This window comes from Anastrepha ludens, unplaced genomic scaffold (genome assembly GCF_028408465.1).
Source record: "Anastrepha ludens isolate Willacy unplaced genomic scaffold, idAnaLude1.1 ptg000082l, whole genome shotgun sequence".
NCBI classification, from domain to species: Eukaryota; Metazoa; Arthropoda; class Insecta; order Diptera; family Tephritidae; genus Anastrepha; species Anastrepha ludens.
Window position 1 is genome coordinate 17,501 of NW_026530037.1, and position 7,500 is coordinate 25,000.

The 7,500-nt window shown below is 30.9% G+C and overlaps 2 non-coding genes and 1 pseudogene across 2 annotated transcripts; all 3 read left to right on the forward strand.

The window, feature by feature from the left end:
- The first annotated feature begins 3,426 nt into the window (after positions 1 to 3,426).
- LOC128870889 (small subunit ribosomal RNA) lies at positions 3,427 to 5,417 on the forward strand. The gene has a single exon (XR_008455592.1). It is a non-coding gene; the product is annotated as a small subunit ribosomal RNA (ribosomal RNA).
- A 566-nt stretch (positions 5,418 to 5,983) lies between these two features.
- On the forward strand, positions 5,984 to 6,164 carry LOC128870875 (5.8S ribosomal RNA). Its single transcript, XR_008455578.1, has one exon. It is a non-coding gene; the product is annotated as a 5.8S ribosomal RNA (ribosomal RNA).
- Positions 6,165 to 6,602: 438 nt separating this feature from the next.
- The window catches only part of LOC128870899 (large subunit ribosomal RNA), a 4,466-nt pseudogene continuing 3,568 nt past the window's right edge, over positions 6,603 to 7,500 (forward strand).

A 7,500-nucleotide genomic window follows, 5' to 3' on the forward strand; every position in this document is an offset into this window, starting at 1 on the left:
TTTGGGAGTTGATCAATCAACCATTTCCAAACGTTTAAAAGCCATGGGAATGATCCGAAAGGTAGGCCATTGGGTGCCGTATGAATTGAAGCCAAGAGACGTTGAACGCCGTTTTATGGCATGCGAACAACTGCTTCAACGGCACAAAAGAAAGGGTTTTTTGCATCGAATTGTGACTGGCGATGAAAAGTGGGTCCATTACGACAATCCAAAACGTCGGGCAACGTATGGATACCCTGGCCATGCTTCAACATCGACGTCGGCGCAGAATATTCATGGCCTGAAGGTTATGCTGTGTATCTGGTGGGACCAGCTGGGTGTTGTGTATTATGAGCTACTGAAACCGAATGAAACGATTACGGGGGATGTCTACCGACGACAATTGATGCGTTTGAGCCGAGCACTGCGAGAAAAACGGCCGCAATACGCCGATAGACACGACAAAGTTATTTTGCAACATGACAATGCTCGGCCACATGTTGCACATGTGGTCAAAACATACTTAGAAACGCTCAAATGGGATGTCCTACCCCACCCGCCGTATAGTCCAGACCTTGCGCCATCCGATTACTATCTCTTCCGATCGATGCAACATGGCCTGGCTGACCAGCACTTCCGTAATTACGATGAAGTCAAAAAATGGATCGATTCGTGGATTGCGGCAAAACCGACCGAATTTTTCACAAAGGGAATCCGTGAATTGCCAGAAAGATGGGAAAAAGTAGTAGTAAGCGATGGACAATATTTTGAATATTAAATTTGTAACCATTTTACGTCAATAAAGTTTCAAATTTCGAAAAAAAATCGCACGAACTTATTCATAGTCCTATTAAAATGTAATTGAATTATATGAAATCAAACTGAAATGTATTTAATTGAATTTTTCCCATACATTTTACACAATGTGTGGTGTACATGGCAAAAAACACTCACGGTGAAGGCATGTGAAATATATGAAATATAATCAAATCGAATTTATATGAAACTATATTCGATTAAATGTATGAAATTAAAATTTACCACAATACATTCATATGATAAACTGAGTAAATATATAATAAAGCCATTTGAAATATATTGAATTCTATTAAGTTAGATTTTCACCATACATTTTTCACAATGCGTTGTGTACATTGTCAGAAACACTCACGGTGAAGGCAAGTGAGATATATATGAAAGAAAATCAAATCGAATTTATATGAAACTATATTCGATTAAATGTATGAAAGTAAAATTTACCACAATACATTCATATGATAAACTGAATAAATATATAAGAAAAACATTTGAAATATATTGAATTGTATTAAGTTAAATTTTGCCCATACATTTTTCACAATACGTTGTGTACATTGTCAGAAACACTCACGGTGAAGTCAAGTGAGATATATATGAAAGAAAATCAAATCGAATTTATATGAAACTATATTCGATTAAATGTATGAAAGTAAAATTTAACAAAATTTTGCCCATACATTTTTCACAATGCGTTGTGTACATTGTCAGAAACACTCACGGTGAAGGCAAGTGAGATATATGAAAGAAAATCGAATCGAATTTATATGAAACTAAATTCGATTAAATGTATGAAAGTAAAATTTAACACAATACATTCATATGATAAACTGAATAAATTATAATAAAGACATTTCAAATATATGGAAAATATCATCATATATATAATTTAGTATTTTAATATATATTTAGTTAAGTTGATGGTATTATTGAAATATATAAAATGTAATTGAATTATATGAAATCAAACTGAAATGTATTGAATTGAATTTTTCCCATACATTTTTCACAATGTGTGGTGTGCATGGCAAAAAACACTCACGGTGAAGGCATGTGAATAATATGAAAATATCAACATTTAACTAACCAATGATATTGAAGCATATAAATCGAATCATAACTATATGAAACACGAATTTGAGTTATGTTAAACTGGTGATATTGTGGATTTATTCCTAGTTTTCCATACGTTAGTTTAAATAGAAACAATTTTCGAATATGTATACATATATGAAGAATTTATATTCTATACTAACATATTATGGAATGTAACTATTGATTGTTACCTTGGCATATTGGTGTATTGTGAGATTTCATTCATAGTTTTCCATACGTTAGTTTAAATAGAAACAATTTTCGAATATATATACATATATGAAGAATTTATATTCTATACTAACATATTATGGAATGTAACTATTGATTGTTACCTTGGCATATTGGTGTATTGTGAGATTTCATTCATAGTTTTCCATACGTTAGTTTAAATAGAAACAATTTTCGAATATATATACATATATGAAGAATTTATATTCTATACTAACATATTATGGAATGTAACTATTGATTGTTACCTTGGCATATTGGTGTATTTGTGATTTTATTCATAGTTTTCCATACGTTAGTTTAAATAGAAACAATTTTCGAATATATATACATATATGAAGAATTTATATTCTATACTAACATATTATGGAATGTAACTATTGATTGTTGCCTTGGCATATTGGTGTATTTGTGATTTTATTCATGGTTTTCCATACGTTAGTTTAAATAGAAACAATTTTCGAATATATATACATATATGAAGAATTTATATTCTATACTAACATATTATGGAATGTAACCTTGGCATATTGGTGTCATTGTATTTTATTCCTGGTATTCTATAGTTAGTTTAAATAGAAATAAATTTTTGAATTCAAAATTTTATATTCTATACTAGCATTACATAGAAATTATCCTCAACTGTTTGTTTCTTGTATACATACAGGAAATTAAACAGATGAAGAAAAAAAAAAAACAAAACAAATAAAAATTATAAGAAAAACTAAATTTTAAACAAAAGAAAAAAGGAGAAATTTTTTCAATCATATATATATTTATGATTAAAAAATAGAATTATGGAATTATTAATTTCAATTCAGAGAGAAAAATTATGTAATATATGAAATTATTACATTAAAAATGCATTTGAAGAAAAAGTAAAATGTTATTAAAAATGATACATTTGAAAATTGGCAAATATTAAGAAGAAATATCGTTCTTATATTTTTATACAAAATATATATAGAGAACGAAAATTCTTTTTCATAAAAAACGGTTTTTGAATTCTGATAAGAAAAGCTAAAGGGGTCGGCGGGAGCGCACATTGAACGAAAGAAAATGAAAGAAAAACACAACAAAGAAGAAGACCAAATAAAATACAAATATTTTATACAAATAAAAGCACATTATTAATAAATAATAATAATAATAATGATGATGATGATGAGATGATACATAAATTGTGTTATTAAAATTACGTTCTATTGTATGTGCGTTTTCCCCTTTACTTTTTATATACACCGTAATTTATGAAATTTTCAAATATGAAAAACAAAGAAAAATATATAAACAAATATATATATTATTCTGGTTGATCCTGCCAGTAGTTATATGCTTGTCTCAAAGATTAAGCCATGCATGTCTAAGTACAAACAAATTAAAAGTGAAACCGCAAAAGGCTCATTATATCAGTTATGGTTCCATAGATCGTTAACAGTTACTTGGATAACTGTGGTAATTCTAGAGCTAATACATGCAATATAAACACGGACCTTATGGAACGTGTGCTTTTATTAGACTAAAACCAAGCGATCATTTGATCGTTAAATTGGTTGAACTCTAGATAACTTGCAGATCGTATGGTCCCGTACCGACGACAGATCTTTCAAATGTCTGCCCTATCAACTTTTGATGGTAGTATCTAGGACTACCATGGTTGCAACGGGTAACGGGGAATCAGGGTTCGATTCCGGAGAGGGAGCCTGAGAAACGGCTACCACATCTAAGGAAGGCAGCAGGCGCGTAAATTACCCACTCCCAGTTCGGGGAGGTAGTGACGAAAAATAACAATACAGGACTCATATCCGAGGCCCTGTAATTGGAATGAGTACACTTTAAATCCTTTAACAAGGACCTATTGGAGGGCAAGTCTGGTGCCAGCAGCCGCGGTAATTCCAGCTCCAATAGCGTATATTAAAGTTGTTGCGGTTAAAACGTTCGTAGTTGAATTTGTGCTTCATACGGGTAGTACAACTATATATTGTGGTATGTACATTACCTTATGTATGTAAGCGTATTACCGGTGGAGTTCTTATATATAATTAATACAATGTATTTTTTATATATTCCTCCTATTTAAACCTACTTCAGTGCTCTTCATCGAGTGTTGTTGTGGGCCGGTACAATTACTTTGAACAAATTAGAGTGCTTAAAGCAGGCTCCAAATGCCTGAATATTTTGTGCATGGAATAATGAAATAAGACCTCTGTTCTACTTTCATTGGTTTTTAGATCAAGAGGTAATGATTAATAGAAGCAGTTTGGGGGCATTAGTATTACGACGCGAGAGGTGAAATTCTTGGACCGTCGTAAGACTAACTTAAGCGAAAGCATTTGCCAAAGATGTTTTCATTAATCAAGAACGAAAGTTAGAGGTTCGAAGGCGATCAGATACCGCCCTAGTTCTAACCATAAACGATGCCAGCTAGCAATTGGGTGTAGCTACTACTATGGCTCTCTCAGTCGCTTCCCGGGAAACCAAAGCTTTTGGGCTCCGGGGGAAGTATGGTTGCAAAGCTGAAACTTAAAGGAATTGACGGAAGGGCACCACCAGGAGTGGAGCCTGCGGCTTAATTTGACTCAACACGGGAAAACTTACCAGGTCCGAACATAAGCGTGTAAGACAGATTGATAGCTCTTTCTCGAATCTATGGGTGGTGGTGCATGGCCGTTCTTAGTTCGTGGAGTGATTTGTCTGGTTAATTCCGATAACGAACGAGACTCAAATATATTAAATAGATGCTTTCAGGATTATGATGTTGAAACTTATATAGCCTTCTTTCATGCGTACATCTTGAATGTACAAGTGTTTGAATGTGTTTATATAAGTTGAGTCGTACCTGTTGGTTTGTCCCATTATAAGGACACTAGCTTCTTAAATGGACAAATTGCGTCTAGCAGTAACGAGATTGAGCAATAACAGGTCTGTGATGCCCTTAGATGTCCTGGGCTGCACGCGCGCTACAATGAAAGTATCAACGTGTATTTCCTAGACCGAGAGGTCCGGGTAAACCGCTGAACCACTTTCATGCTTGGGATTGTGAACTGAAACTGTTCACATGAACTTGGAATTCCCAGTAAGTGCGAGTTATTAACTCGCATTGATTAAGTCCCTGCCCTTTGTACACACCGCCCGTCGCTACTACCGATTGAATTATTTAGTGAGGTCTCCGGACGTGATCACTGTGACGCCTCGTGTGTCACGGTTGTTTCGCAAAAGTTGACCGAACTTGATTATTTAGAGGAAGTAAAAGTCGTAACAAGGTTTCCGTAGGTGAACCTGCGGAAGGATCATTATTGTGTTCCATATCCGTAAGAAAAACAAACAATGCCAAAACAAATAAAAACAAAAACAAACAAAAGAAAAAAAGAAAAAAAAGAAAAATTTATAATTATTTTGAATCCATATTCTTTTTATTCTTTTTCATTCAATTTGTTATCCATCAATTATATCATATTAAATATAATATGATGGTACATTTTGTAATGTTTTTTCTTATTTTTTCTTTTAAAAACCTTTAAACATGAAAATAGAAAGTTGTACTTATTATTCATTTGATTGAATGATAAGTTAATTTGTTCACAATAACAAAAGTGGTATATATTTATTATTATATTTATATATAAATAAAATGATTAAAAAAATACAAAATAATCAAACATAATAAATACCACCACTGTATTATTGTTGAACTAAGACATTCGCAACTTAATAAAAATGTTTAGAGTTAAATATATTTGATATATATTATTGAAAGAAAATCAATTTATATTTTATTATTATTATTATTTAATTTTACTCTTTCAATTAATATATGCAAAAAAAAATTGACATTTGTTATAAATAAAAATAAATAAAAAAATACTCTAAGCGGTGGATCACTTGGCTCATGGGTCGATGAAGAACGCAGCAAACTGTGCGTCATCGTGTGAACTGCAGGACACATGAACATCGACATTTTGAACGCATATCGCAGTCCATGCTGTTATGTACATTAAATTAAATTTTAAAGTACTGCTTGGACTACATATGGTTGAGGGTTGTAAGACTATGCTAAATAAGTTGCTTATTCTTTTATAAAAATAATTGAATTTAAGCAAATGTGTATATTATTGGATTTTAAATAATTCATAATATTAATAGCAAAAAAATAAAGATATATAATGAATTTTTTATTTATTAATATATTCTTAAAAAAAAAAAATCCTCTCAAATAAAATGAAATAAAAAAAATTTTGAATCTAAGTATTCTCTTTAAAAAATTTTCATATTATTTATATATATATAAAATATTAATTTATATATGTAATTAAAGGAGGAATGTCTAGCATAAAAATTAATTTTTTTTATTCTAGAATTGCCTCATTTTACATAATTATTATTTATAATATATATTTATATAAAAGGAAAAAAGAAAAATAGAGATGAAAAGATGATATAATTATTTATTAAATTGTGAGAAGATAAAAAATATTTTAAAACAACCTCAACTCATATGGGATTACCCCCTGAATTTAAGCATATTAATGAGGGGAGGAAAAGAAACTAACAAGGATTTTCTTAGTAGCGGCGAGCGAAAAGAAAATAGTTCAGCACTAAGTCACTTTGTCTATATGTCAAATGTGAGATGCAGTGTATGGAATATCTTAATATCTAGTATGAGAAATTAACGATTTAAGTCCTTCTTAAATGAGGCCATTTACCCATAGAGGGTGCCAGGCCCGTATAACGTTAATGATTACTAGAAAGATATTTCCAAAGAGTCGTGTTGCTTGATAGTGCAGCACTAAGTGGGTGGTAAACTCCATCTAAAACTAAATATAACCATGAGACCGATAGTAAACAAGTACCGTGAGGGAAAGTTGAAAAGAACTCTGAATAGAGAGTTAAATAGTACGTGAAACTGCTTAGAGGTTAAGCCCGATGAACCTGAATATCCATTATGAAAAATTCATCATTAAATAATTAAAAATAATGTGCATTTTTTTCATATAAGGACATTGTAATCTATTAACATAATAAAGTATTTATCAAAAGATCATTGGTGATATTAAGTTTATTTAAATTAATTTGCTTTTTAAGCATATTAACATAGAATAAATACTAATGATTTGATAAAGTGTTGATAGATTTTATTATATATAATGCTAAAATTCATTTTTTGAATTTTACAAAAAATTTAATATCTATGATATTAATATTTATTTGTATGCATTTATATGATTAACAATGCGAAAGATTCAGGATACCTTCGGGACCCGTCTTGAAACACGGACCAAGGAGTCTAACATATGTGCAAGTCATTGAGTTATATTAAACTTAATGGCATAATTAACTTAACTTAAAAATATAATGGGATTAATTTTTAGTCTATTTTCT